Source organism: Pongo abelii, chromosome 5 (genome assembly GCF_028885655.2).
Source record: "Pongo abelii isolate AG06213 chromosome 5, NHGRI_mPonAbe1-v2.0_pri, whole genome shotgun sequence".
In the NCBI taxonomy this organism is placed as follows: domain Eukaryota; kingdom Metazoa; phylum Chordata; class Mammalia; order Primates; family Hominidae; genus Pongo; species Pongo abelii.
In genome coordinates this window covers 41022982-41036497 of record NC_071990.2, presented here as the reverse complement: position 1 = coordinate 41036497, position 13516 = coordinate 41022982, and positions in this window count along the sequence as shown.

Here is a 13516-nt window from a genome sequence, read left to right as displayed (position 1 = left end):
GTATAATGCAAATATTCCAACATCTGAAAAAATCTGAAATCTGAAACGCTGCTATCCCAAGCATTTTGGAAAAGGGATACTCAACCTGTAGGAGATGTAACCTCTTTCATCTGTCCCTAGATACATACTGGACTCATCCATGCTCTTTCATGCCCTCCAAAGGCATGATGTCCCTAAGTGGACACAGAACATCAAGGGACCCAAGGGCATGCATTTCTTTCAGCCTCAGTCTCTTTTAGCTAGGTATCATCTGGCATAGTTCTTGGTCTGGAATAGGGGCTTGATCAATCTTGGTGAAGGGAGGAAGAAAGGGAGAGAATAGAGGGAGTGAGGGAGGAAAAACAAGCACAGCATATTGTTGGGTGTGTGTGGCACCCTGTCAAATGTTGCTCTGTAGACCATTTTTGTGCTCTGGGACATGTGACAGCTACCACCATACAGTTCATTTATTTAACAAGTATGTATTGAGCACCTGGTACTGTGCTGGGCACTGTGGTGAAACAAAGATAAATAATAAATGGGGCATGCCCTCAGGGCCTTCAGTCTAGCAAGGGAGTGAAGATCTGAACACATCATTTTAACTCAGAGAAAGGAAAGAAAGTCGTACTTCCAAGTGAGATGTGTGGATCTGAGCCCCAGGGCTCCAGGCCAGCAACTTGGCACTTTTTCATTATTGATTGGCTTTGCAGGTGTGGCAGTAAAGTAGGAAAAGTGGGTAGGAGGGCCATGTCTGCATTTATTGTCCCACCTGTGATCCACCCTCTTGGGAAAGGACTGGGTTGCACCACTCAACATTTTTCAGGAAGTATTGATTATGTGCCTTCAGAGAAGCAGGCAAGGCTCTGCCTGGGATAATAAGCGCCCTCAAAAGCCCCCTGGATTGTTCCCAGGCCATCTGCTTCCTGCCTTTGTGCCTGTGCTCTGTTTCTGTGCCATTAATGCTCATGAGCACACACCCAGAGGTGTACACACACACACACACACACATGCATGCACACATGCACGTGCACACTATGTCATTACTATTATTTAGGATCTTAAAAATTTCAGCCTGAACACAATCCCTTCATGGCTGCCTCTCTTTCCTGCATGGCTGGCCGCCTCCTCCACTCTCTCCCTCTGAGGATCTCACACCTCCACACCTCCCCTCCTCGACTTCCTGTCCTACCAGGCCTCCGCACTGCAGAGAGCCTGTGTGTCTCTTTTTGTTTCTTTCTATTTCCTTTTATCTCCATTTTTTTTCCTCTGCATTTTTATATCTGCCATTGCCTTTCTTTCTGATTCTCCCTGAGTGGTATGTGTGTGTGTGTGTGTGTGTGTGTGTGTGTGTGTGTGTGTGTAAAGAAAGAGAAAGGGAGAGGGAGAGACCATTGTCTTTTGGAGTTTTCCTCCTTGATTTGGTTATAGTTTCCTGCTGTAGAATCACAAATGCAACAGAGCCAATTTTAACAGCCACGGAAAAGAGTGATGCATGATTCTTGGCAGGATAGTACCAGGGTATCTGAATGAGGCAACAAAACCCAGCCTGAGTGCCTGAGGGCCTCCCCACAACACGGCCTGCCCTTGCCTACCACAGTGGCTGGCTTTTAGGACCACATCTTAGCTTCACAGAGAGAAGGGATACACCAACTTTGGGCAATGGCGATGTCTCTTGGCCCAGGGCCAGGGCTGGAATTTCCCTGTCCTTGAGGGTGTCACAAATCTACATAGAAGTTGAAGGTTGCTAAGAACCTGGCGGTGTGCTCTGGGCCCTGGAGAGGTAAGTTGGAGGTGCAGAGAGGGAAGACAGGCTGATCTTCATTCACATGGATTACCTCCTTAAGTTAATCCTCCCTGTGCCTCTGAGAAGTCTGGGTCAATTATTATAGGACTAGAAATGAGACCCAAAGAAGTTAAGTGACACCTCTGAGACCACACAGCTGGTGGGTCATCTGGTAGAACCAGATCCAGCTCTGCCTTACTACTTCTTTCCCAGTCAAAGCGCATATAGTTTTTTGGGAAGGGAGATGCTAAGACTGGGTACCTATGAACTGACTTTGAATATCGGGGCTGTTGAGATGAAATCTCCTAATGAATTCCAAGTCCTTGCTTGAGGCAAGGGCTTGAGGAGGTCCCATGATGCTCAGGCTTTGGGTTGTCTATTGAGGGATATGGGTTGTGGAAACCAGATCCTGAAGTTTGTCCCCTCTTAAAGAAACCCTCTGCAGTAAGCTTAAGACTTTCCAATCACAATGTGCATGATGATTCTCTGCTTTTTCTACTTTATTTAAAGGTATCTGCATTTTTAAGTTATGCAAAGGTATATTGAATGCCATCATGCCTCTCTTTTATGCACTGACAACTTTCTACTGTAAACGTTTTGTGAGAAAGCCTGCTTAACCTGGGTGTAGGTAGCATACTTGGGAGCAGCCTACAACCAATAAACAGTGGGGATTGGTAGATAAATATCACAACTTTCTCACCTTGCTGGAAGACAGCTCTGAGGCATGAGTTACACAGTCTCCAAAAGGTTCTCCCGACATTGATCCCACAGTGGTAACCTGCTCTTTAACCTACCTTCTATGGGTTTCTTCCCTTCCTTGTCTCACTTTCCCACTCTGCTATGGGTTCTCTCTAGGATCATCTCCATATAATCCTCAGATCCTTGAATCAAGTTCTAGTTCTGGGGAACTCAATCTAAGACAGTCACTTGGCAAGGTAAGGGAGTCAGAATTCAAACCCTGTTCTGTCTGACTCCAAAGCCCATGCACCTGTCTTCATCCTACACTGCTACATAGCTAGTAAAGCTATCCCCACATCTATGCTTACCTTTTGTTATAGATAGACATGCGTTGTACCAAATCTGTTATTTCTTCCATTATTCAGAAGGCACTTGGTGAAGTTGCAGCAATCTCAGGGGCCCTCATTTACCTTTTGCAGTGTGGGTCCTTCCAGGTATTAGTTTATAGCATGCTCATGAACTATCCGAGTTTAACAAAGTCTCCCGTCTCACCAAGCCAGAGTCACTCTCCAGGGTGCAGAAGGAGGCTTCTCTCCTCTGCTAGCCTTGGTCAAGGGTAGATGGGCCAAAAGGATACATCTACTTACCTCCAGGCATGTTAAGCAGCTTTATTAAATTTGTGTGAAATGGAAGTAAAATAATGCAGAGAAAAGTAGTGAGTAGTGTTTGCTTGCTCCTCTTGCAGAGGAGACAAGTTCAAGGGAGAACAGGGAAAGGGGCTGGCTTTCTGCATAAGCTCTTTTTGTCAGCTTTTGTGCCTGGGGGACTTTTAGACCTTGCAGGGAATTTATACTATGTTCCACTTCTGTTATGTCTTTATTTTTCCTTTCAATCAGAATTTGCTATGTTATCAACCAGCTTCAATGGGTGGATTTTTTTCCTATTGAAAACTGTAGAGGGAGGTGGGGTTCCTGAGGAATCATGGAAGGAGAATGTGGTGGTGGAGGGCATTGTTCTCTGACTGCTTTTACAGCTAGTGAGGCTGGGTAGAAGCTCCAGTCCTTAACCACCCCATTCCTCCCAGTTCTCCTGACAAAACTCTGCAGAAGATTGCACTCTGGGACAGGAATAAGCCAACTGGATTTCGCTAGGAGATGAAGGAAGGAATAGGCAGTTGTTAGAATGTGAGTGAGGAAGAGTGGTCCAGAGACCAGCAAGGGGGACAGGTGAGATGTGAAGGAACCCACTCTCAAGGCAAGGGGTCCTATCTCCCTTAAGTGAAGGCCTCCACAGAGGTGTCATCAAAGTCCTCTTGGATGGGAAAAAATGAAAATAACTGGGGCAGGGAGAGAAGGGAAGATGATTAGCTTTTCTGTGCATGTGTGAGACTGAAGTCCAAGTTTCATACCCAGGAAAGCCCTATCCAACTAACTTCCTACATGCTGCTAACAAGTATTATAGATTCCCTTAACCTAAATCTATATCTATACAGATGCTCCTCGGCTTAGGATGGGTTTATGTCCCAATAAACCCACTATAAAATAAAAAAATTCTAAGTCAAACTATAATAGGTCAGGGACCATCTGTGTCTCTCTCTACTTAGCTGGCTAGCTATACCACATGTCAGAGTAAATCCTCTTCAGGCCAGAGCAGAATTTTATTCATCTGGCCACTGATTGTTGTAAGCCATCGAAATATGTATCCATCAGTTGTCTCACTAATGTAATAACCATTCTCTCCTGGTATTGCTTGACAGTTGATTGATAGAGCCCATCCTCATTTGGGCCCCCAAGAGGTCTAAGAGGGAGAGAGGGATCAATTTTGTCATTGCCATTTACTCAATGCTCTTTTTTTGTTTGTTTGTTTTGAGACAGAGTCTTGCTCTGTTGCCCAGGCTGGAGTGCAATGGCGTGATCTCAGCTCATTGCAACTTCTACCTCCCAGGTTCAAGCAATTCTCCTGCCTCAGCCTCCCAAGTAGCTGGGATTATAGGCACCCACCACCACGCCTGGCTAATTTCTGTATTTTTAGTAGAGTCAGGGTTTCACCGTATTGGCTAGGCTGGTCTTGAACTCCTGACATCAGGTGATCTGCCCTCCTTGGCCTCCCAAAGTGCTTCGATTACAGAAGTGAGCCACTGCACCAGCCTACTTAGTGCTCTTGACCTCTCCTGGGGATATCGTTCTTTCTGCTCCAGCCTGATGCTTCACTGGGAGCAGTGAGTGGGGATGGGACTCCCACTTGGCTAACTACATCAGCCCAGACATCAATCTTGGACATTAGTGGGTGCCAGATGGCCATCACATCTATTATTCCCTTTCTGCAGATGAGAGAATGGGTATTGAGGATGGGTGGTGGCTTGCCAGGGTTCCCATCACTCTCATTGGTAGAAATCATCTAGATTCCTGGCTCATGTTCTTTCTATACTTTCTCTTCATTTATTAAGCCTATTACATGTTGTACTAAGCACTAAGGATGTTACAAGCTAGACAAATGCCCTCTCTTCCCCATGCTTATGATAAAGGGGAGAAGATGGGCAATTAAAGAATAAGTAACAATATGATGTGATGGGTCCTATGATTAGGGAAGCACAGGATACTCTGGAGCATAGAATGAGGGCTTCTTACCTAGTCTGAGTGTCCATGATTAATGAAGGCTTCCTGGAAGAAATGACATTTAAGCTAAGCTGAAACCTGAATGATGAGTAGGAATTATCTGAAGAATTGGCGATGGGATGATGGGCTTGAGAGAAAAATATTCTAGGCAGCAGGAACAGCATGGCAACATCTTGGCAATGAGAGAGAACATGATGCAATTAAGGAATTTTTAACAAGTACAATGTGGTTGAAAGATACAGGGCATGCTGGCTGGACATGTGGGGCTAGAAAGACATAACACAGGAAACTCACCTTCCCATATAGATCCTAAATCTTTTAAGAGCAAAGGCTGTGTCTTTTGTCCCTCTTGTGAATTGAATAGCTCAGGGCTGAACATTAATGTTTAATGTTTGAATGAATTTATGAAGGTAAAAACCATATGCATCTATACAAACTCCTAAAAATGTCCAAGCCTCTCATTATTTGAGTTATGTATTAGCAAAAATACAATTTCTTAAAAGCACATCGCATTTGAGGTAGACGCACGTTTTCATCAATATCGGCTCCCTTGAGGTTGGGAAAACCATCTTCCTGCCTCTCTGAGAATCTTGCCTTTCATCTGGCATTTCTGCCAGGTTCTGGGTGGCTGAATGAAGTCAACCCCCAGCTTTCCCTGTCAGTCTTTACCTGGCTGTTCCTCAAGGTCCCATAAATGGTCACCCCAGTGTGGCTGGGGGTCCTCCAACTCAAGGCTAAAAGCTCAATGAACATTTGGAAATTTGACTTGGGGAAGTCATTGCAGAGAGACGTCAAGCCCAAAGGTGAGGTCAGAAAAGGAGCGGATACCAGGAGAAGAATTCACATTAACTATTTATAATTCTTACAGCCATGGATCCATCCATTGCTGGAATACTTGAAAACACACATACACACACACGCACGAACATGCAAATCCTAATGAATACAGGGTGGGCGTTTTTGTCTTAGGTCTCACTTATGGCATGATGCTTTCTCATTCCCCCTTGATATTTTATTCCACATTTTCAGTCATCTCCCCTAACGAAATGATCACGCTGAACTAATCCAAACATCGACTTAATTAATCAACATTTGGCAGTCTATGACTAAACGCTCCAGTCCAAATTACTTGTGACAACTTTCTTATTACAAAACCAAAACATCTACTGGGATGCAGTGGCTCTGTCAGCTGGCTGGAGAGCATGACTCTTCAGTGTATCTAATATGTTTTAATAAAGTTGCAATAAACCTTTAGTCCCAAGGTATGACAGAGAGAATTTTGCTGCCAGAAAATGTCATTATTTTATTTTTAACTCAACAAATTAAAAATAGAGTGCCTTTGTGGTATAGATGCGCCCTTACTAAGAGCTACCCCTCCAAGAAGACCTTCAGGTCAGGTGCTCAAGCCAACAGGGCCCTTGGTGGCTGGTGCTCTAGCCAGCTAAGAAATTAAATGTAGCCAGGTGGTTCCTTCTAGAAGCTGTGGTTCTCTTTTAGAAACTGACTCCACAATAGGAAGAAGAATCAGAATAATACTTTTTTCTATTTGTTTACTCTCTTACGATTCACAGAATACTTTCATGCACTTGATCTCATTTGATCTTACTGTACCTCTGGGATGTAGGTGAGGGAGAGATTCATTCCTTTGTTCAGCACCAATATTTCTTAAGAGCCTTCTCCATGGTAGGAACTGAGCTACACACCAGAGATTCAGGGGCGAGCAAGATGGACATGGTCCCTGCCGGGATAGATATCTTAATTTATCCCTCCAGGTTTCTTCTCTATCCTCCTCCACCCTGCCCTGTGCCCCGAAGCGTGAGCGGTATGAACTGCATCACCTGAGCTTCCTGCCTTCTTGTATCTAGTTGGGTTTAGCCATAGAGGCTGAGACATTTATCCCCCTCATTTCTTCCCTGCTGCTCTGTAGGCTGGCAGGGTCTGCGTTCCTCTTCCCAAGGCCACAGCTGCTATTTCTCCTAGAATACTCACAGATCTCCCTAGTTTCTAGGAACCACTCTCTGCTCTTTCCCCTTCAAGCCTTGAAGAAGTAATGGCTTCACACTCTTGCTACCCCTGGGGTGCCTCAAACTCTCAAATCAATTACCCCATTAAAATACACCATGTGTTTCCTTCCAGTCTGACTAGTATACCTAGCTTTACATAACATGTAGCCTGATGGCCATCTACCAAATAATGGCACAAATAATTAGTTGCAACTGTGATACAATGCTTTTCAAGAGTATATAACAGGGCATCTGACTTACTGTGGGGGAATTAGGAGTAAGTATCAGCACAGGTGATATTTAAGCTGAGCACAGGGGGCTGAGGAGGAATTAGTCATGAGGATTTTAGGTTGGTGAGAGGTGGGGTGGTATTCCAGGCAGACAGAATGATATGTTTAAAACCCTGCAGTCTGGAAGAAACTGCTGCTCATGGGAAGAAGACTAGGAGGCCATGAGTGTGAATGGAGTGTTTCTAAAAAGGCAAGATGTGATTATGGCTAAAAGTCCTGAGGATCAGCAGGGAAAGGAGGGGAGGGGCCAGGAGACTGGAATTCAGGGCTGGGACCAGGGTGAGGCAAGTAAGGGCTGAGGACACAAATAATAAGGAGGTGCTCATTCTCAGGGTCATGCAAATGTGAGGTCAGCCCTGAAAATGAGGCCTCTTTAAATTTTATACCCTTTAAATTTTGTGCCTAGGGGTGGAGACAGGGACATGAACCAAGAAACATGGTCTGAGCAGAGGGGTGAATTTGAGTGGGGATAAACTAGACAGGAAAATACTCCCGAGGAAGTCATGGGCAGCATTACTTTGCTGACATTGACAAGTGACAGTACACATGGGGTACTGCCAACCAGGGAAGCTCACCCAAGCCTTTGGTGAGCCAGAGTTTTTACTGGGACTCCATCACATGCTGCCCATGTGGCTGACATTTGGAGGTGGAAATGATACCACGTGGCCTAGATCTCTGATCACAAATCACATTGTTAGACTGTTCAGGTAACCAGAGCCCCAGGCAAACAAAGACACTCCTATTAGGCATGGTGTTCCAAGTGTCTAGAGATACCTCCCTGTAGCTGAAGGCAAAGGCCAGGCCTCTCGTTGGGTGAAATTAATTCTTCACTACACATCAGCCCTTTGCAGAAAACCACTATGTATCTGTTGATAGTTCTGCAGGCCTATGGAAAGCTTTACTTAGATGGTGAGCTCTAAGCCTGGCTGGCTTGCATCAGTTTCTCAGACGGTAGATTAAAAATCTAGGGGTGTTTAATCTAATTAAAAAAACCTGCTACTTGGGAGGCTGAGGCAGGAGAATTGCTTGAACCCAGGAGGCAGAGGTTGCAGTGAGCCGAGATCGCGCCACTGCACTTCAGCCTGGGTGACAGAGCAAGACTCCGTCTCAAAAACAAAAAACAAAAAACAAAAAACAAAAACAAAATTCATTGTTCTGTTTTATTAGAAAATTAACAAATGCACATAGTAAATATTTTTAACGATACAGAAATGTATAATATAGAAAGTCCTTATCATATAACATAATCTAGAAGTATATGTAAAACAGAAAGTTCCCCATAATTCAAGAAATAACTGTTTCTAAAAATTTAGTTTATATTTTTCCATTTTTACTATGCATATTTTAACATATAAATATGTAATTACTTTTAACAAAAATGATATACAGTACATCGTGCTCTGCAACTTGCTTTTCCCCCTTAACAGTATATCACAGATACAGCATAGACATGTCACCACATAGAAATAAGCCTTATTTTTTTTCAGTGGTTGAATAGTATTCCAGTATGAGTGCACCACAGTTTATTTAGCCAATCACTTATTGACAGGCATGTAGGTTACCGCCATTTTTTTTTTTTTTTTTTTACTGCAATCAATGTTGCAGTGAACATCTTTGAGCATATATGATTTGTCTCTGTTAATATTTCTGTAGCGTAAATTCTTAAAAGAGAAATTGCTAGATTAAAGGATATGTGTAGTGTACAATTTAATAGATCTTGCTAAACTGTACTCTGAAAAGCTAAACTAATTTATCCTCACATTAACTATGTATGGGAGTGCTGGATGTCTGTCACCCTTGTCAAACGAGTTGTTATTAATCCTTTTCATAAGTCCAAATATTTAAAGGGAAACAAGTGTTACACTCTTCCTTTTCCTTGGGGGATGGCTGCTGCTTCCTTTTTGATGACACAGGCCAGCCCCCATAGAGGGAGACAGCACTCCTTGCCCCAGCCCCAACCGGTGAGGATTGGGTGGTGAGAAATGTGGGTGGCCCAGGAAAGCTGGACTCCGGAGTAAAGCTGATTTAATATTTTGTGCATGTGGATGCTGGATTTAAGATTGAACATTTGAAACTTACTTTCCTGGGCTTGCCTAATGCCCCTATGATTTTTTCCTGTTAGATGTATTAGTTTTCTATGCACATGTAACACATTATCACAAATTTAGTGGCTAAAACCAACATGAACTTATTAACTCACAGCTTCTGTAAGTCAGAAGTCCAAGAACAGCATAGTTCCATTTTCTATTTAGGGTTTCATTGGGCTGAAATCAAGATGTCAGTTGGGGCTGCAATCCCATCTGAGACTCAGGTCCTCTGCCAAGCCTTTTCATGTTGTTGGCATAATTCAGTTCCTGGTGTTCTTATGACTGAGAGTCCCATTTTCCTCTTGGCTGTTAGTTGTGGGCCACTATCAGCTCCTGGAGGCTGACCCCAGGTCCTGGCCAGTGGGCCTCTCACGATATGGCAGCTTGCTCCTTCAAGGCTGGCAGGAGAATCTCTCTCCAGTTGGCAATGAGTGTCTTATATAGTAATTGTGAAAGTGAGTATGTGACCACTTTTGCCATATAATGTAATCTAATCACCAGAGGGACCATCCCAGCATATTCCCAGGTCCTGTCAACACTCAAGGGGAGGGGGGTGAACACAGGGGTGGGAACCTGGGGGGACATCTTACATTTCTGCCTACCACCGTAGCTGACAATATGTATGCATTCTGTGTGTGGGGGGCTTCAGGGGAGGGGGCTGGAGCTCAGCTCTTATCCCAGGTTCACTGTCCTTTGGCGGGGTAAATATAGTCCTCTTCTATTTTTGTCTTCTGTGTAGTTAAAATGGAAAGTTCCTGATAGGCCATGCAATAACATGCATTTGGGGTGTCTGTTGGCCCTCTCCGCTTTTTCTGCTTCTTCCTCTTCACTTAAAGGGATATGCCCAGGTGGCCACGATTATTCTACTTGGGCGGGTGTGAGACCTGAGACAGAATAATCAATTTGTCCCTCCTGAAAATTCAGAGCTAGTATTGACGAAGTGCATTAGTTAGGTGGTTGGAGGTACTGAGGTTGGCAGCTTCCCAGGCTGGGATAGAGACTTTACGCCACATGCATAGAGATAAAGGAATTCAGCCAGGAGGGAGAAAAAGAAAAACAACAAAAAAAAGCTGAAGCCAATAGGTAAAGAGAAGTAATGATAGAACAACCAACTATTGTAGGTTGCTCAAGATGTGAGACTTTCAGTGCTAAAATCAGAACATCTCAGGCAAACCAGAATCAGCTGGTCACCCAAAGTAGAGAAGAGTGACCTGTGATGCCCAAGAGGAACTTCCTTGAATCCAGATTCTCCCCAGTGCCTATTCCTGGTCCTGGGAGGCTGCCTGGATTTCTTGCCCTGACTCTCATGTGGACCTCCCTGTAACTTCCTGATTCTCTTTTGTCTAAAGTGGTCTGGAAGTTTAACTTCCAGGAAGATTGCACTTTGTCATTAGAGTGAGCCCAGGTAACTGGATACTCCCCAATGACATGAGAAGATGGGATGTGTCACTTCCAGTCCCAGGCAGCTAACACCCAGTGACTGTGCTTCACGCACTCCCCGCTCATCCTGTGGCTGTGAGTGAGGAACTCAGGAATGCACAACCCAGATCTCAGTGGAGGGAGAGCTGCTGAGGAGGACTGTGCCACCCTTCTGGGGCTTCATGTGAGAGAGAAATCAAGCTTTTTGCATTTGGCCACTGAGATTTCAAGGTTTATTTGTCCTCAAGCTGAGTCTTCTGCCTAATATAGTGGATTTCTTTTAATCTTTACCAAAAAAGCTTTTACTATGACAACTTGGGTCATGAGGAGTCTACTGAAAATATCCTCAGTTTTTGAACACCTGGGAAAGTTCTTGTTTGATCACTTACAGAATGATCAGAAATGTTCAGTCCACATTCAAGGGCAGGATTCAGGATCCAGGGTGCAGAGCAGGGCTTGAGAGATTGCACTTGACTTTGCTGAAGTTTCTACCTCACCTGCAAGCTGGCTCTAGTCCACCAGCAAGATAACAGGGGTGTGGATCTAGGCAGGAAACTCTTGTGGCCAGAGCAGGTTGGTCAGCACAGTTGCACTTGGGTCAAATGAAGAGACCAGACTCAGGGATCTGAGGACAGGACCAGGTACAGGTAAACTCCTGAGAACTTCCCAACCTGGCAGCAGGAACCCTAGGAACTACCCACCCATAACGATCTGCTTAGGGAAGGCAAGCTTGGTTCCCAGGCCATAATGCTTACAGCAGACAAATTCCTAGAAAGTCACAAATTACTAAAACTGGCTTGAGATTAAATAGAAAATTTGAACAGATCTATACAAATAAAGACACTAAATTAGTAACAAAAAACCTTCCAACAAACAAAAGTGCATGACCAGACAGCTTCATTGATGAATTCTAGCAAACATTTGAAGAATGAACACCAATCCTTTTCAAATTCTTCCAAAAACATTACAGAGGAGAAACAATCCCTTACTCATCCTGTGAGGCCAGTATCACCCTGATACAAAGCCACACAAAGCCAATGGTGTCTCACTGTTGGAGAAGCACAAGCTCATGGCCTGCTGGGGGCCCAGTTTCCATCCCACCCAACACAATGAAGTGGAGACGCTGGGCTGGATCGGGCTCTGGGAAAACCAGCTCTGGACAGAGTCCTAAGTCACCGGCCAGTCCCAGCCTTTACTGAAAAATGTCTCCTTTGACCTCCCCTCCTGCCTCTCTTAGTCACCCAACCCATTAACTCGCACACTCAGTGGGCAAGAATTCCTCCCCATGTTGGGCCAATATTCTTCCTGTTGCTGGTTCATCTTCCTATCCTCACCCAGGCCTTCTCACAGTTTCCCATGCATCTGATTACCTGGGGATCTGGTTAAAATGCAGACAGATTAATAGTTCCAGACTAGGGTCTGAGACTGCTTTTCTAACAAACCTTTCAGTGGTATCTATGCTTCTGCTCCTGGAGCAAGATTTTGAGTAGCAGGGGTCTAAAGTACCCATCCCAGGAGAGCCTTTTGAGCCCAACTCATATGGCTGTCTCAGGAATTTCAGGGACATCATCCCCGGGTAGAAAACCTTGGAAAGCAGGACTGTTCTACCTGCACCAGGGGGGACTCAGAAGCCCCTGGCTTCTTTTAGGGCAAAGAGGCCACTGCACACCTGCATACCCCCACTACAGCATACATACTGCAACATGCCCAACATCTTCACATACCCCTTCATACATGCTACAACATCCTTAACACCTCTATGTGCCCCTACACACGCATGCGTATGCACGCTTGCACACACATACACACACACAGAAACACAGAAGAATAGGGCCTGGTGGCTCACAAGACCACGGTTGAGTCCAAGGCACTTTCTAAATCAAAATGCTTCTAAACAGAAGACAACCTTTCGGCTCAGGAAGGGCTGGAGCACTTGGTAGTTTGGACAGAAGTGGTGAAGGCCAACAGAGGCTGGTGGAGACACCACAGAGGAGACCCTGGTGGGCCGGAGGGCTTGTCATTAGATCTGGAAGGAAAGCAGAGTAGAGGCAGGGAGGTGGAAGTGGGGTCTCTGGCTTCTGGATGGTGCTGATGGCTGCCAGAGGATGCTGTGGCAATAATGGCTGAGGTACAGGGCCTGCTACAATCTCCAAAGCATTCCCACACTTCATCCTCTCAGGAGGCACCATGATCCTGACTTTACAGATGAGGATATGACGGTCCTTGGTGCTAAGTGACTTGCTTCAGGAGACAGTGATCCAATGGGAGCCACCCAGAAACCACTTTTCTGTTGCCTGAGCCAGCTCGGAAGCTGGTCGGGGAACACTGAGAAGTCCTGTGCATTGACGCCCCCCTCTGAACAAGGAAGAGAATAGGAAGGTAAAAGGGGTGGGTTGTGGGGACTTCTGCTGAAACTGTGGTCCCTGGGGAAACAAGGAGAAGCCCTCTATTTCTCAGTGGGGAAGACAACTTGGGTGACAGGGTGATGGAAAATATCAGCATAGCTGTAGCTCCAGCCCCACCTTTCCATTTGGAGAGGGCCAGGCAATGTGCAGAACAGACATATGAATGGATTTTAAAAATACCACTGCCCTGAGAATGCACTTGGAGGAATTATGACACTCAGGGCAATTGGAGAGAATCCATCACTGTCCCAGGGAAC